Consider the following 18,750-nt stretch of genomic DNA (forward strand, 5'->3'; position numbering starts at 1 on the left):
ATTTGTGCCCTATCACTCTTGTTAAGCAAATATATTTTCCTTCCTTTCTTGGCATTTCTTATTACACTTGTAGTCATTGATGCAACCACTGACTTATGATCACTGATACCCTCTTCTACATTCACGGAGTCGAAAAGTTCCGGTCTATTTGTTGCTATGAGGTCTAAAACGTTAGCTTCACGAGTTGGTTCTCTAACTATCTGCTCGAAGTAATTCTCGGACAAGGCAGTCAGGATAATGTCACAAGAGTCTCTGTCCCTGGCTCCAGTTCTGATTGTGTGACTATCCCATTCTATACCTGGTAGATTGAAGTCTCCCCCTATTACAATAGTATGATCACGAAACTTCTTCACGACGTTCTGCAGGTTCTCTCTGAGGCGCTCAACTACTATGGTTGCTGATGCAGGTGGTCTATAGAAGCATCCGACTATCATATCTGACCCACCTTTGATACTTAACTTAACCCAGATTATTTTACATTCGCATTCGCTAATAACTTCACTGGATATTATTGAATTCTTTACTGCTATAAATACTCCTCCACCATTGGCGTTTATCCTATCCTTGCGGTATATATTCCATTCTGTGTCTAGGATTTCGTTACTGTTCACTTCCGGTTTTAACCAACTTTCCGTTCCTAATACTATATGCGCACTATTTCCTTCAATAAGCGATACTAATTCAGGAACCTTGCCCTGGATACTCCTGCAGTTTACCAATATTACGTTAACGTTTCCTGTTTTTGGTCTCTGAGGACGGACGTTCTTTATCAACGATGCTGATGTTCTCTCTGGTAAGCCGTCAGGTATTTTATCGTTTCGCCCAAGGGGGGGTCCCTCTAACCTAAAAAAACCCCGTGTGCACGCCACACGTACTCTGCTACCCTAGTAGCTGCTTCCGGTGTGTAGTGCACGCCTGACCTGTCTAGGGGGGCCCTACAGTTCTCCACCCAATAACGGAGGTCGATGAATTTGCAACCATTATAGTCGCAGAGTCGTCTGAGCCTCTGGTTTAGACCCTCCACACGGCTCCAAACCAGAGGACCGCGATCGACTCTGGGCACTATGCTGCAGATATTAAGCTCAGCTTGCACTCCGCGTGCGATGCTGGTTGTCTTCACCAAATCGGCCAGCCGCCGGAAGGAACCAAGGATGGCCTCAGAACCCAAGCGGCAGGCGTCATTCGTTCCGACATGTGCTACTATCTGCAGCCGGTCACACCCAGTGCGTTCAATAGCTGCCGGAAGGGCCTCCTCCACATTACGGACGAGACCCCCCGGCAAGCACACCGAGTGCACACTGGCATTCTTCCCCGACCTACCCGCTATTTTCCTGAGGGGCTCCATAACCCGCCTAACGTTGGAGCTCCCTATAACTAATAGGCCCGCCCTCTGTGACTGTCAGGACCTTGCCGGAGAATCGGCCACTGGTCCAACAGGCGAGGCATCCTGTGGTGGCTCGGAAACGATGTCATCACCACTAGGAAGCACCCTGTACCTGTTGGAAAGGGGTAAGGCAGCTGCCACGCGGCCAGATCCCACCTTCGCCTTTCGGCCAGGCACGCGCGAGCCCACCACTGTCCGCCATTCACCCTGGAGTGATGGCTGACCGGTAAGATGCTCACTGCCGGAAGACACAGCAACATCAGGGGTTCCATGTGATTCCAAGGCCACCGAAGTAGGCATAGGTCTCACCACAGTTGCCCCAACGCCACTACGAGCCGACGCCTGCGCCTCGAGCTCGATGAGCCTAACAGACAAAGCCTCCACCTGCCCCCGAAGAGTGGCCAATTCTCCTTGCGTCCGCTCACAACAACCACAGTCCCTACACATGACTATGTTTACCCTACTCTATACGGTGACAAATTCCCAAGATAATCTTCTGATGAGCTACTCTGATAATCAAGAAACACTCACTGAAATACGAGACGCGAAAACTACGCTAGGTTTTCCCAGAAAAACTATTTAAAAGCTAAGCGCAGCAAATAAGTACAAAATAAATTTCTCTCCTAACGATCAAGAACTGTTAGTTTCTATGCAGAGCAGATAAACACAAATAGAATCCCTTCCTTAGTGGAAGGTCGTAAACAAAATGCAAAATAAACGCTTTATACAAACAGTACTCGCTGCTGCTGGTGCTCTCGCTCTGGCTGTCACAAGACAACTGCTGATTCAAGTGACTAGTGGCTAACGGCCGCGAAACAAACAAAAGACGGTTTTAGGGCGCTTTCTGTTCTAAACGATCAAGAAAACGCTAAGAAATCTAACACGAAAACTACGTAAAGTTTTATCAAGAACTGTTAGTTACTATGCAGAGCAGATAAACACTAATAGAATCCCTTCCTTAGTGGAAGGTCGTAAACAAAATGCAAAATAAACACTTTATACAAACAGTACTCGCTGCTGCTGGTGCTCTCGCTCTGGCTGTGCAAGAATATTTGAACACTGTAAAGGACCTACGTCTGCCACTTGCCACAGCAGCGGTATATAAAATCCCTTGCACTTGCACTCAGTGTACATAGGAACCACAAAAAGAACATTAACACCCACCCTAAGGAACAAAAAAGCAACTGTTGCCTGGGCAAGATGGATAAATCAGCAGTAGCATATCATGCACAGGGACCAGGGAACCACCAAATTCATTTCTCTGACACTATGGTGTTAGCAACATTTAGTATTTACAACACTAAGACATACACAGTGGTCATAGAAATTCTAATGCACAGAAACAATTTTACCAGAAAAGAAGAAGGATTGAAATTAGACAAATTGTGGGCCTTAGTGCTAAACGAAACAAGTAGTACCAGATCCTCCCCACTATAAGCTCCATAGCATACACTGGCACAACTCCACACTCTTACGCAGTGGTCTGATGATGTTGCGAATGGCAGTTGTGTGGATATATATGTAAACAGTTCAGTTTGCCGAGTTTGATAGTGACTAACTTTTCTTAAGTTTTTAAAGCCTCTGTTGATGTCTAGAGCACTGGAAGACGAATGTTATGTGGAGAATTGTGCCTCGGACCATGACCTAACTCCCTTAAAACAAATATCAGCAATAATGCAAATACTGGTCGTGAAAGCCTGCATTCTATGAAAAATCCAAAGACCACAACAAGCTTCAAACAACCAAAAACTTTTTTATAAACCAAGTTAGTGTAACAACATGGCACAAGCATTGTTCTTTGAGAGAGCAATGTTACAAACCCATTGCTGGTCATTTAAATTGCTACACCTGAAGGGTGGCATGCAACAAATGTCAAAATGGCATGAACTGTCCTACATGCTTAGATATCAAAAGGTCATAATTTGACAGCAGAAGGATCATAAAGATTGCGGTTTATTGTTATATCATAAAGCTGCTTGCACTAGTCAGAATCTCAGGACTGTCCTGCAAATATGGAATCAATGGGTTCAGGACCACCACACTCAGTGACATGCATTTTCTCAGTGGATGTGTGTTACTAGTACCTGGGAGAACCACACATTGTGCACTCAGACATGCAGGATCATACCATCACATCACATACCTCAAATCAGAAAATGGGCTCGTTTGTAACAAGATGAGAGAGTGTGATCAAATCTGGAGCACAACGGATTGTCAGCATGGCAACCATCATTGCAACTTCCCTTGATCTGGCAGAATATGGGTGCGCCAACTTCAGGGCACCCAAAGATGATATTGAACACAAGAGCGGCACCAAACCTTTCCACGAAAGGCCCAGTTTCCTGTGTAGCATCATGGTGGACAATCCATGTACAGAGGCTTCGAGAAGAACTAACATTGCCAGACTGCACTGATCATTGTGATACCGGCCAGCATGTGGTATTATGGTATGAAGCATTACTGGGTGCACAAAACTACGACTTCTGGTTAGTGTACCAAGTAATTTGTAATGCAGCCATTACATTTCTGACAGGGTGTATATGTGGACATGAAAAAGAATCCCAAATTTTTCCGGGATTTTCCAGTTATAAGTACACTTTTTTTGGATGAAAAAACACTATTTTCTGGGTGATAATTCACTACACCCTAGGTGAAAGCACATTTTTTTCTGTGTTAGGTGACAATAAAAATTTGTTTGGAGCTCTAAAAATTATCAATCCTTTGGTCCTAAAAAGGTTTCCTACACCGGCGTAGAACTTACCGGAACTGCCAGCCAAAAATTTTTTGGAAAGATCTTTCATGTGTGGCAATGTGTTCACTGCATATTTTGGTATTATGAAAGTATAAACACGATATCCACCAAATAAAGCATGGTAGTTTATGAACACAGAATGCTAAATTATCATCAGTGCGATGCCCATGCTACAATATGGAAACAGAGTCTGTAGTAGTGCTCTGAGTAGCCTGGCAGTGAACTTCAAATTTGGAAGAATATGGTGCGACAATATGTATTCTTGCTTTATGAAATATGACTACTATGATATTTTTCACCAATAAAATCTAAGCTTTCACATATAATACTGGTCATCAAATTCCCTCCTGCGTTTGCCTTGATTGATTCTAGAAAACCACAGAACACTTACACCTGGATGGCCACATGGTGGTTGGAGACAGCTCTTTTAGCACAAGAGTTCAGTGTGAGACATGGCAGTGATATGGTACTTCACTGACCACTCTCATTTCCAAATGACAATGTTACGTAAGCTAGTAAGTAGAATAGGAGAATAATTTATGGCAGAACATATCCGTAATATGTGCTTTGTTCAATTTAAAACTGATTGGTTCTGGCAGCATTTAAATCTGAAATTTGGATCACGACTTATGTGAATTTTAATTCAGTTGTGCATCAGAATACTGAGTGGTGCATGACAGCCTTGTTTGAGAATTGTCATGCTGGTGGGTGCAGTCAAATAAAACAATGAAGAATGGTGTCAGTTGAAAGAACAAATTCATAATTCAACTGACAGAACTACAAACTGGTTTCACTGGAAGAGAAAGAATGAATAACTCAGTAAATATACGAAACTACAATGGACTGTGTCGACTGTTTCCACTCTAAATAAAATGAATGAGTAATAATACGGGTCAGGAAAAATAATTTTATTTTATATCCAATTTTGGTGTAACTTTTTGCCAGTTCCAGTGGCGCCTTCTAGGTTTCCTTCTACCAACAAATCACAGAACAGGGCACATGATGACATGCAAAGGTGTTTCTGGTAGGAAATCATATCAGTATTAGTTTTACTATTTTCTGAATAAAGTTTGAGGTGACAGCCTGATCTGTTGCATAGCCTAAGGACTAGCTTATGTTGTAAGGTGATGGGTTGATTGCAAGCTGGCAAAACCAATGAATGCAATTCCATAAGAAATGATCAGACGTACTATTTACGCAGCACGATTTACATTCTTCTGTCTGCTATACGTAAATACTGTGATGTTTACAACCAAAACTAAAGTGCCGTATTGGCAGTTTTCTTATTTAAACTTGTGTACTATGACAGCATAGAGCATAACTGATGCACATGATTAAAGATCTCCACAAAACACATCGTATTTCGTACTGTTTGTTGTGCAAAAGTTTCAGAAAATGTGATGTCAATGATTAAAACGGTTACTGGAATGGGGTGTGGCAGAAGTGGGATATTTTTGTTTCACATCAACACTGCACTTCGGTACATGGGAAATTAACTGTCATTTTATGATTATACACAAACCTTTGCCTTGGGGAAAAAACAAAGTCAAAAACAAATTTCAATATTCAATAACTGTCAGTTACAAAATTTAACAAACTGTCATCTACTCATTTATAAATTTCTTTTATACAGAAAAATGCCAATTTTGTAATATTTCACAAAACTGCTGATTTCATGTCATTTCACTAAAAAATGCCAATTTCATGTTACAATTTTTGTAAAATTTTCCTGTTGCTAATAATAACGTGAGTGCTACTTAAAACTAGAACTGACTGAATCCATTGTTTTCATTTGGTTGTTTCCATCATTACTATCATCACTGAGTGGGGAGAGGGGCTGAACCATTTCTAAAATCAAAGATGTGACTGACCAGCAGTTTCAAGGTCTTATCTGCGCAGTCACTGGGAGAAATCAACAACTGGTGGAGACACAGTCTTACTCTAGTCTGTGTAAGCAGGTTCAAACTAACTTCTTCAAAAAAGGGTAAACTGACATGACAGTAACAATCTAGCAACATTCTTCTAGTGTTTCCTTGACATGCCGTGAAAGGTGTTGCGATATGCTGTAGTGGCTTTTCTCGTGAGCAGTTGCCTCATAAGCCTTAGTAAGAAGGTGGGTGATGCACATCCTACAACCTTGAAATCAACCTGACCAGTTTCTACTCCAGTAAAATTAGAGGAATATTTTCAGAAACACTTGCTATAGTTTATTTTCTGAAAACTCATGATGTGTTCACTTTGTAACATGAAAAACTGGAAGATAATCTACATTTCAGAACAAAATTCAGTCATTAGTTATACAATTAGCAACTTCCTTTCCCTTGTGCAACTTGTTGCGAATCTCAATCAGCGATGAGTACAAATTAAATGTAGTAGGACTTATTCAGCGTCAGAGGCAGCTAGGCGTACACTCCAGTATGAAAGCATTGCGACAGTATTTGTCGATGATATGGGCCAGTGCCGACGAAGCGGTGCCAGGAGACAAATAGCGTTACATGACTATCTGGATGCTGTAGCCGAATGCATAACAGGGATCAAAGTAGCTTTCTCACATCACATGATGATGGAAATATATGAAGTACGTGGTCAGCCTTCAGGGAGGAGGTATAGAACATTCTAGAAGCTTTTCGTGATGCACGAAGGTAGTATAAATAAGGGGTCAGGAGGACCCTATAGTCAGTCGAGATCTGCTGAGTATAACGATGCAAGCTCCCTGTCGTTCTACGGCAGAAGTGGGAACTTAGTACGATTTGCTAGCCTTGGTTCTGCAACAACCAGGGAGATAGATACCAGAGTAAGAGATTCAACTCACAGAAAGTAGTGCAAGATAGTGCCAGTAGTGATTCTCAGTAATCAAACTATAAGTGCTCTTATGAATTCTACCCTGCAGAAATAATCACTCCTCACCGAGTTCCGTATCCTGCACCTTAGCATTAGCTTGCTCCTTCTAGCTGTTGGAGTTGCAGAAGCTGCCTGCACCTACTTCTACTCTTCGAGAAGATCGATCGAGGTAAGACTCCTGAATCCAATTCGTGTCAATCTCACTCCCTCTCAAAATATGACAGGGGCAGAATAAAATTTGGTGCCAAGTGTGGGGTTTAACTAGGTGCTCACCTAAAGGGATATAGACACTCAGGGTACAGGAATAGGTGCAAGGGAAAGGAGTAACGAAGAGTGAGAGGCTTGGGACGGAGAGCAATTACAGACGTGGGCCAGCAGGTCCACAGTTTGAGATGTGACAGCAGCAGCAGCTGTGGGCAGAGGCCCACCATTCCCGAGGCAACAAGCGGCAGCAACCGTGGGCAGAGGCCCACCATTCCCGAGGTATCAGCGACAGCGACCGAGGGCAGAATTAGTACCATGGAAGTTTGATGGAGACCGCGAACAACTCCCAGAATTTTTAGATAATTGTGATAATGCCTACGAACTGGTAGAACCTAATTCTAAGAGACTATTTGTTAAGTACACTATAGGACAAATAACAGGATCAGCCCATAGTAAGCTTATTGTAAGGGACCATACTGAAACCTGGTAGGAAGTGAAAGAGATCCTCACTGAAAACTGTGCTAACAAACGGACGCTACACTATTTTGCATGCAGAACATTTAATAGCCGCCAAAGTAAAGATGAGAGTGTGGTTCAATGGGGAGCCCAGGTAGACTCCATGCAATTCTATTTCAGCGAGGCCATGTGATGAGTAATGACGGCTCCAGAAATTCCAGGCAGTTGTGCCTCAATCAGGAAATTGGGTGGAGCAGTCTTTATACAAGGTTTATTTCATGATGGGATAAAAATGATAGTACAGGCTCAGAGAGAGAAAATAATGCTGTCTGAAGCAGTAGATTTGGCGCCAACTGAGGAAACCGCAATTCAATCTGAGAAGGAAAAATACCGGCATACAGGGTATACGAATCAGACAGGGAAGAAAGGATGTTACAACTGTGGAAAATTGGGACACGTAGCAGGAGAATGCCACGTACAAGTATGTAAATTTAGTCAAATAAAACATGATCAATTACTACCAATGAGAGCTAAGTTACCAATAGAAAGAATAGATGATAGCAAATTCCACAGGAATGGGTCACGCGGAGAATGTCCAAGGTGCTCAAAATGTAACCTGACCGGACATTCTCCTTTGTGTAATAGAGCGAAACCGGTAACTAGCTTCACATGCCATCATACAGGGCATTACGCCAGCGATTGTAACGAAAGTCGTTGGGCAAATATACGGCAACAGAGGAAGCCGGGAAAAGAACCACGAACGTTATGCAGCAGTCCCATTACGTTGCGACAGGCATAGTATGTGCAGTAGATTGCATTGGAAACAATGTCACATGTTGAAAGTACAATTAGATATGGAACACAAGAAGTGTGAGGATACAAAACAGGAAAATGCTAGAATAAAAGAGGAAAACAAAAGTGTATTGCGTAGAGAATGAATTAGACGCTGCTAACAAGCAGATGGAAGAACTACAATGGAAGGTAGCTAGTCAGCAGAAACCAGCTGGAGATTTAAGAATCAAAAGACGAAAGGGGAAAGAAAAAATGGAAGAACATAGGTTTACCTGAGAAAAATGGGTACTACCAGCCAGAAAGGGGCAACCAGTGCCACATTCGAAATATGAGGAATGAAGCCAGCAGGGGCTAGCAGCAAACAAAATCACGATCGGTGCCAGAGAAGAAAAAATCGTAAAAGTGCGAGTAGCAAAAGTAAGTGGTCAAGGAAGCAATAATTCCACAATAGGAAGTACGTCAGGGCGTGGTTATCCCCGAAGCCATAGTAACGGTCCACGAGGGAACTTGTATTACCAGTGTGGTAAACACTGGCGAAGAAGAGATAAACTTCGAGATGCCGGATGTGTTTGCAGAGGAAATGCCACCTCCGAGTAGTTATAGAATTAGACAGGTATCCGCAAGAACAAAAAACGTAACAAGTCAAGGCTCAGCATGTTAAGGGAAAACATGCGAACAACACATTTAAAAAGTGAGGAAGAGCAGGCTCTCGAATGGATATGTGTTGCTTATAACGATGTATTTTACTTACCGGGAGATGTGTTAACTCATACGACAGTAGTTAAAGATAAGATACCATTAATATTGGAAGCAAAAGGAATGGTGATAAACCAAAAGACCATACAGAATACAGCAGGCGCAGCAAGAAGAATTACAACAAAAAATAAACAGAATGTTAGCTGATGGAATAATATCCCCTAGTACTAGTTCTTAGAACTTTCCAATATTAGTACTGCCTAAGAAGCCAGATGCCAGTCGTCAGTATAAATGGCGAATTGTAACATATTATAGGAAATTGAATGACATTTCGTTAATATGGTCTATCCCCTTCCCAGAATTGATGAAATACTGTACAGCTTGGGAAAACAAACTATTTTTCCACGCTAGATCTAGCGAAAGGATACTATCAAGTGCTGATAGATGAAGAAGATCGAGAGAAAACCGCCTTTAGCACACCCACAGGCTATTATGAATACAATAAAATGGCCATGGCACTAAAAACCGCGCCATCAACATTCCAGAGATTAATGAATACATTACTCTGTGGAGTACAAGGCAACCAAGTTTTCATCTATCTTGATGATATAGTAGTGGTGGGTGCCTTGTTAGAAGAATATAATGCACACCTAGAAAAAGTATTTGAGCAGCTAAGACAAGGAAATTTGAAGTTCCAAGTCGACAAATGTGAATTTCTAAGAAATGAGGTAACTTTTCTGGGGCACGTCCTAACCGAATCTGGACTACAACCAGATCCTACAAAGATAAAAGCCATAAAGAATTGCCCGCAACCCAAAACAACAAAGCAGTTAAAATCTTTTTTGGGACTCATTGAGTATTACAGACGTTTTATAAAGAATTTTAGTAAAATGGCAAAACTACTACATGATCTATTAAAGAAGGAAATTCCATACGAGTGGGGTTCCAGTCAAGAGGAGGCATTCCAGCAGTTAAAAGAAAAATTGATTCGACCACTGATATTACAGTACCCAGATTTTGATAAAGAATTTATAATAACTACGGACGCCAGCAATCATGTGGTCATAGCTTATCAAAGTCAAGGACAAATAGGGAAGGATCTACCAGTAGCCTTCATCTCACAAACGCTAAATAAAGCAGAACAGAATTACAGCACAGTAGAAAGAGAATTACTTGCGATTGTATGGGCTGTAAAGTATTTCAGGCCATATGTATTTGGTAGACAATTTAAAATTGTGACTGACCATAAGCCTTTTGTATGGCTACGCAGTGTATCAGACCCATCATCCAGATTAAAGAAGTTCCGGTTAAAACTAAAAGAATATGATTACCAAATATTGTACAAAGAGGGAAAAAACAATAAGGTGGCAGACATGTTATCACAAATTAGGAGTGTACGAGAATAAAAGACAGAGATAGAAGACGAAACCCTGGGAGAAGCACACATTACGACCGGAGAGACGTTAGAGGACACCCAAGGCATAGAAGAAAAAGCACAAGCTGCACTGCCACCGAGTGACATGGAGATCATTTTAAGCCAAGAAGAAAAATTGAATATCTTAAAACAAATGCACAAGTCACCAGTAGGGGGACATCAAGGAATGGGTTGAACATATGAGTGAGTGAAACAATACCGCAGTTGGCCTGGAATGAAGGCCGATATTGAAAAATTCATATGTGCCTGCAAAAGTTATCAGAAAAATAAAATTACACAAGCAAAGACTAAACAACCATTGGAAATAACTCTGACGCCAGAGTTTATTTTTGAGAATTGTGCCACTGACATAGTAGGGCCAATGACACAATCAAATTCAGGAAACTGATACATCCTGACATTTCAGGATTCCCAAACGAAGTTTGTCTTAGCAGAACCAATAGAACGGCAAGACACAAATTAGTGGAAAGTGTAATTTTGAAATTTGGTATACCAACATCCTTATTAAGCGACATGGGAAGTATCTTTTTAAGTGAGACAATGGAAAGGGTATGCAAACTGTTAAAGACTGAGAGAGTACAAACAACAAGCTACCACCCTCAAACAAATCGGGCTCTAGAACGTACACCTCGTACGCTAACAGAAATACTAAGAAATTTCATAGCTAAGGATCAGGCAGATTGGGATACTTAGCTACCCATTTGCGACCTTCGTATTCAACACGTCAGCACACAGTAGAATGGGATACTCACCGTTCGAATTATTTTTCGGAAGAAAATGCAACATTCCGGGAATACTGCAGAAAAAAACCTGAAAATGTAGTGTATAATTACGTTGACTATGCAACAGAAGTGCAGCAAAGGATGCAGGCATTGCATCAAGAGGCCAGGGTTAACACACAGCGACGCAAAGAATAAAGCAAAGAGTAATACGATAAGACACAAAACTCAAAAATATTCAGAAAGCATGATCAAGAACTCTTATTTGACAAAAGCGTCAAGGAAACTCGATAGTCAATGGAGACGACCATTCACTGTCATTGACGTAAAAGGACCAAATGTGGTAATAAGAATAAAAGAGAAGAAGTGCATAAAAGTACATGCCAACAGACTAAAAGAATTCTTTTAATTACAGATGATGGCTGCACACATAATGTGGAGAGTATTGATAACACAGCTCTACAAAATAAATTTTTTTTTTCGTTGCCAGGGAAGTTTGAACGAAAATGGGATATTGTTATGATACTCATTCCGAGTATATTTGTACTTTTTCCAAATTGGCTCTGGTTTTTGAGATATAGGTTATTTGTGGAAATGAGAGTTTCATGTGGATAATATCGACTGCAGGGTCCATATATGGTGTAATGTATTTGCTACCTGTTTTTTAATTAGTGATATTGTACTATCTTTATTAAACAATTGTGCTCAGGGAGTGCATCTGTGTGGTTGAGGATTACATCATGCAAACATCACACTGTCAGCATGTGTTCAGTCCTGTTGTGCGGTGCGTGTGTTGAAGATATTGAGGGTTGTGCAGATTTGAATTCGGCGGTACTCGACATTCATTTGTTGGCCGAGGTAATCCCCGCAACAGCCGATAGGTAGCGTTCAGTGTAAACAAGAAAAATGGCGATGGTCGAAAGTCACACACACGTGCAGTGCAGCTTCAAGGAGATAGAACCTTTTCATCGTGACGTAGCAAATAAGAGGTGAGTATTCATTTCACACAAAACAATTAATGATGTTTGTTGGATGTGATTGACATGCAAATACAAGAAAGTTCTGCATAATATGTAGTATTTGTGCAATTTTGTTTTAGGAAAACATGAGTTCTTCACGCCGTCTTTGCGTGAACCATCCAGATGAGTTCAGCTACATTTGTAGTGAATACGTTCTTCAAAAGAACAGGAAGAATATCACTCCTTTTGTGAAGGAAGCGTATCTGGCATATTTCGGAATTAAACTTGGAGATCAAGACAAGGCGTGGGCACCCCATAAAGTTTGTAAATGCTGTGTGGAGTGCTTACGGCAGTGGACAAAACGAAAAAGGAAAAGCTTAAACTTCGGAGTGCCTATGGTATGGCGAGAGCAGAAGAACCATACAGATGATTGCTATTTTTGCATTGTTAATGTGAAAGGTTTTAATAGGTTCAAAAAACGAAAGTGGGAATATCCCGATTTGGAGTCAGCAAGAAGACCGGTGGTGCACAGCAACGATGTTCCTGTACCAACCTTCACAACATGCACAGCAACGATGTTCCTGTACCAACCTTCACAACATTACCCACGCTAACATCATCAGATGACGATGTGCACGGCGAGGAATGTACAAGTAGTGGTTCGGAATACGAAGGACGTGAGACACAACCCCAGCAGTTCGACCAGAAGGAGCTCAGTGACTTGATACGAGAACTCAATCTTTCAAAGCAAGCATCAGAACTCTTAGCATCCAGGCTTAAGGAAAAGAACTGTCTTCATCCAAGTGTTAAAATAACAGCTTACCGGACGAGAGAAGAAAACCTTCTTCCATACTTCAACCAAGAAGAGGTTATAGTGTATTGCAGCAATATACGTGGACTTTTACTTGAATTGGGGCTGCCGGAATATAGACCAGAGGACTGGCGTCTCTTCATAGACAGTTCCACTAGAAGTTTAAAATGTGTTCTCCTACACAATGGCAATTGTTACGCATCTATTCCAATTGCCCACTCAACAAAACTTTGTGAAGCATATGCTAACATCAAGATGGTTCTGCAGAAAATTCAGTATATGCAGCACCAGTGGTTGATTTGTGTTGATTTGAAAATGGTGAACTTCTTGCTTGGACAACAAAGTGGATACACAAAGCACCCATGTTTTATCTGCATGTGGGATAGTAGGGCAAAGCACGAACATTGGAAGCAGAAAACATGGCCTCCAAGGGAACATATGGCTGTTGGTGAAGCAAACATCATTAATGAACCTCTGGTTAGTAGGGACAAGATTGTTCTTCCACCATTATATATTAAGTTAGGACTAATGAAGCAATTCACCAAAGCTTTAGACATAAATGGTAATTGCTTCACATACATCTGCAATACGTTCCCTGGACTCAGTAGTGAAAAACTTAAGGCAGGAATATTTGATGGTCCTCAAATTCGCAGGCTCATCAACGATACCAATTTTACAAGTGTCATGACTGTCACTGAAGCATCGGCCTGGAACAGTTTTGTCGCTGTTGTAAAATGTTTTTTGGGCAATCATAAAGCTCCTAATTACGAGGAACTGGTCAAAAACATGCTCACTAACTTTCAAAACTTAGGAGCTAACATGAGCATAAAATTGCACTTCCTTCACAGCCACTTGGATCGATTTCCTCGTAATCTAGGTGATTTCAGTGAGGAACAAGGAGAGCGGTTCCATCAAGATATGAAAGGAATAGAGGAAAGATATAAAGGAAGATGGGACAGGCATATGATGGCAGATTATTGCTGGAATCTGCAATGTGACTGTTCTGAAGAGACCTATAAAAGGAAAGCGTGCAGGAAGCGGTTCGTCATGGACGGAAAATGATATACTTAGAGAGAAACTTTTCAATTATGTTTTATACGTGGACAAATGCCTATCAGGTTTTCATAGAAGCTATTTATAAAGATTATTTTCTTTTTTCATTGTAGTTTATAGCGCTCGAGTTCAGTATTAGCAATTTTTTCTAATTTTTTGAATAAATCAAGCATTATCTCAAAAACTAGAGCCAAACTGCATAAATGGTTGCTATATTCATCCTCAGCACCACTAACCCATCCTAAAGCCACTCAAATATCCTTGGCAAGAAAATGAGTGTTGACCAGTGTAATCGGAAGCATCGCAGTAGCCGAAGTAACGGAAGACGATATACTTACAAGGGAAGTGCGGGTGCAGAAATTCCATTCACCACCTGGTATCTACTATGACAATCAAGGGACTGTACACCTTTACAGCACGACATGGAGAATAGTGAGTTACTTCAACCTAAAGGCATGACATGCTAAATTTGAAAGCACGAATCAGGCACTGACCAGGGCAGTGGCAAATTGCAGAACAAAATTACAAAAGGCGAGACTGAGTACAGTAGAATGTGAGCATGCGAACCAAACCATAAGCTGACATAGCGGGAAGATAGAGGGGGCAAGGAAGTTAATAGATCAATTAGCCTGACATGAATCGAAACATACGAAAAAAGGTATTATGAATTTCATAGGTGAAACATGTAAAGTGTTATTTGGCACATTAGACGACGATGTATCATTTTTCAAGGCCAAGATAGATGTTCTAGAGGAACAACAGAGAGAATTGTTAAGGCTATCCAAAGAACAAGTTACCATAGTAAAGGCATCAATTATGGGGTTTAATCAAACCATAAATGTGATAACTAAAAACAAAGAGGTTATCTAGAATGGAATACATAAATTGAGCAAAAATATTGAAGAGTTCAAGAATAGCACGTATAGGAAAATACAGTTAGCGTTGATTTTGGTAACAATTATGGAACAATTGGTGCAGTTGACAACCATATTTAATGAATTAGAAAGGGAATACGATCTGTTTATATCGACAATAGAAAACGCCCAGAAAGGTTTGTTGGAACCACACTTGATAAATCCCATTCAAGTAGTAAAATATTAAGGGCTAATTAAAAATGAATTAAGAGACAAAAAAGTTTCCGATTAAACTCACTGAAGACCATGGGTATCAGTTATTACGCGTAATAGACCTAGGTGTATTCTTAGCCGGCAATACTTTAAGTTATGTCTTTAATGTTCCACTAGTGGATAGCAATGAGTACTCTCTATATAAAATATGGTCTTTATCTGCAATGTATGATAATAGTAAGAGGTTATTTACATATATCACCCCAGAGAAAGAGTTTCTCGTGATCGACAAAGCAAGAAGACAGTACGCACAAATGGCAGGAGACCAACTAATATGTAAGAAAATAACCAAAAAGCACCAGATATGTAAGCAGAACTTTGTATTAATGTCGACTTACGACCATGAGAGGTGTGAAGCCAGACTGCTTCAACCCTTTACCAAGATACCGAAAGATTGCAATCAAAAACATATCATATTGAACGAAAGTATCTGGACACAGATACGGGGAAACAAATGGTTATTCGTAGTCCCAAATGAAGAAGAGTTGATGATCCTATGTAATGACTCGCCACCTTCAGATCTTATAATCAAAGGAACTGGAAAGTTATGTTTTAAGAGTAAATGTAAAGGCTATGGTGCACAGATAACATTACAGTCAGAAAGAATAATTCGTACTAATACTAGTGAAAGGGATATAGTCCCCCCATTGAAGTATATATGTTGATTGTTGTATAGTAGATGAGGAGAAGCAGAAAGTATCAGACATATCAGTAATGTTAACATTAGAGCATATGGTACGTCACTTAGATGAGTCAAAAGCAGCCGGACATAAGATAGACGAGCTGCAGGATGAAATTGAGTCTCAACAGCGAACCACCTTTCGAGGATGGTCAATGAGTACGTATTCCCTGTGGGGGTATACAGGATCTGTAACACTAGTTATAATTATTATTACCTGTTGTTTATGTATATACTGTAAGCGCTGTCGTAAGTGTGGACAACAGCTGTGCACACTGAGTGGAAGGTATTGTGCAAATATTTGCATAATGAACACTGTTAATAGTAGGAGCCCAAAACAGGAGGTTATAAAATATAAGCACACACGCGCATCCAAAGTTGAACCAGATGCAGAAGACAAATTAACCACTATTAGTTTCATGGACTCACCTAAAGCAAGGAGAGAGAAGACAGTCACCAACCTCGTCCGTAATGTCAAGGGCTCCCACCCCCATGGTGGAATCCCCAAGAATGCGAACAGATAAAAGAAAATGTTAATTGTAAAAATAAAAGGTATTATGTAAAAGAAAAATCCACAGAAACAGTATGAAGAAATATTTAATTCATATGTATTTAAAAAGAGTAATTCCTGTATTATGTAAAGAGTGATGAATGTAAAAGAGAAATTCCAATTTCCAATATTGTAACATGAATTTTGTGTGTTAAAAGACACCACGTACTTTGAAGGACGTATATATCGTACAAATGTCTAGAACTAATAAATACAAGAGAAATGTTCTGCTGGCACTGAAAGAGAGAAAACAGAAATTTTATAACCTCCAAGGACAGAGCTTATAAAATTTCCCCTGGAGGAGGGAGGTGTTGAGAATCTCAATCAGCGACAAGTACAAATTAAATGTATTAGGACTTATTCAGTGGGAGATGCAGCTAGGCGTACACTTTGGTGCGGAAGCATTGCGACAGTATTTGTCAACGATATGGGTCAGCGCCGATGAAGCGGCGCCAGGAGACAAATAGCGTTACGTGACTAGATGGACGCTGTAGCCAAATGCATAACAGGGATCAGAGTAGCTTTCTCACATCACATGATGTTGGAAATACACCAAGTACATGGTCAGCCTGCAGGTTCAAATGGCTCTGAGCACTATGGGACTTAACATCTTAGGTCATCAGTCCCCTAGAACTTAGAACTACTTAAACCTAACTAACCTAAGGACATCACACACATCCATGCCCGAGGCAGGATTCGAACTTGCGACCGTAGCAGTCGCGCAGTTCCAGACTGAAGCACCTAGAACCGTTCGGCCACTTCCAACCTGCAGGGAGGAGGTATAGAACATTCTAGAAGCTTTACGTGACACATGAAGGTAGTATAAATAATGGGTCGGGAGGACCCTATAGTCAGTCGAGATCTGCTGAGTGTAACGATGCAAGCTCCGTGTCATTCTACGGCAGAAGTGGGAACTTAGTACGATTTGCTAGCCTTTGCTCCGCAAAAACCAGGGAGGTAGATTCCACAGTAAGAGATTCAACTGACAGAAAGTAGTGCAAGATAGTGCCAGTAGAGATTCTCAGTTATCGAACTATAAGGAATCTTATGAATTCTACCCTGCAGCAGTAATCACTCCTCACCGAGTTCCATATCCTGCACCTTAGCATTAGCTTGCTCCTTCTAGCTGTCAGAGTTGCAGAAGCTGCCCGCGCCTACTTCTACTCTTCGAGAAGATCGATTGAGGTACGACCCCTGAATCCAATTCGTGTCAATCTCACTCCCTCTCGGGACACGGCAAACTGATGACTGAATTTTATTCTCAAATATATATCACAGTTATGAGAAAATAACAGATAAGAATAAAATCATCGCTACTCTATAGTTGAGTTAATGTGCAACTTCACATTCACATAGCTATCTCACTGAACACCATTCAATTTTCTTTACTGTTAGTTTTCTTATCACAATTGCTCACTCTTATAAATTGAGTGGGTTCAGGTGGTAGCCACTGCAAAGTTCATCAAGGAATTAGTTCCAAGTAGTAGAAGAGCATGCTAGCAATAGAGAATTATCTCATAGCAGTAATGTAATCTTTGTAAATAGGATTTGCACATTGTTTTTATTTGTGTTTATAGTTATTTCAAGAGGATTTAATGGTTTTATTTACTTTGATTTCCTCAGAGCTTTTTGTATGGTTTCTCTATTTATACATTCTGATGGCAGAATGTAATTTTACTTGGAAGTTTTGGATTATGAAATGATGAAGGGTAGTCATGGAGATTTAATTATCACATCAAAAAAATTAAGTTCTCTAATTAATTTTTTTCAGGTACATGTCTGCAGTTCTTGTACACAGTGAAATCCTTGTGCCAAAATGCTGTAGCATGCTACTAGAGGAGCTGAAAGAAAATGGTGCAGCCCATTGAGAAACTGAAATATGTGTGAGTTCTGCATCTGAATGGAACAATAAAACAGTGATGCCGAGTAGGTGGAAGCTTACAACAAAAATATACCACTATATGATACAGTTTTTAGGTGATGCAGATGCTTATAGGGTGATCAAACAAGTCTGAATGATATTTAATAAAGTGGAAGACCATCTCTCTGTAAAGAACCAGGGGTCACCAGAGAAGTGGAGGTCCTGGTGACTGAAGATTAGTGTGTCGCATTCAAAGTGACAGTGGAAGAAGTGAAAAATCACTCATGGATCAGTTTTCAAAATCTTGCACAACATTTTGAAAGTAACAGATGTCACTTCTCTCTTCGTTCCAGTCACACTCATTCAAAACACCCACCAAATTAAGGCAGCAACGAAAACGGTGCAGCTGTGTCAGGCTAATCCTTAGGCAA

The 18,750-nt window shown here is 40.6% G+C and overlaps 1 protein-coding gene across 1 annotated transcript in view; it reads right to left on the reverse strand.

Annotated features, from left to right (window-relative positions):
- Nucleotides 1-18,750, reverse strand: part of LOC126248657 (cell cycle checkpoint protein RAD17) — a 144,993-nt gene that overhangs the window by 31,483 nt on the left and 94,760 nt on the right. The window lies entirely within an intron of this gene.

This window comes from Schistocerca nitens, chromosome 3 (genome assembly GCF_023898315.1).
Source record: "Schistocerca nitens isolate TAMUIC-IGC-003100 chromosome 3, iqSchNite1.1, whole genome shotgun sequence".
Classification (NCBI taxonomy): Eukaryota; Metazoa; Arthropoda; class Insecta; order Orthoptera; family Acrididae; genus Schistocerca; species Schistocerca nitens.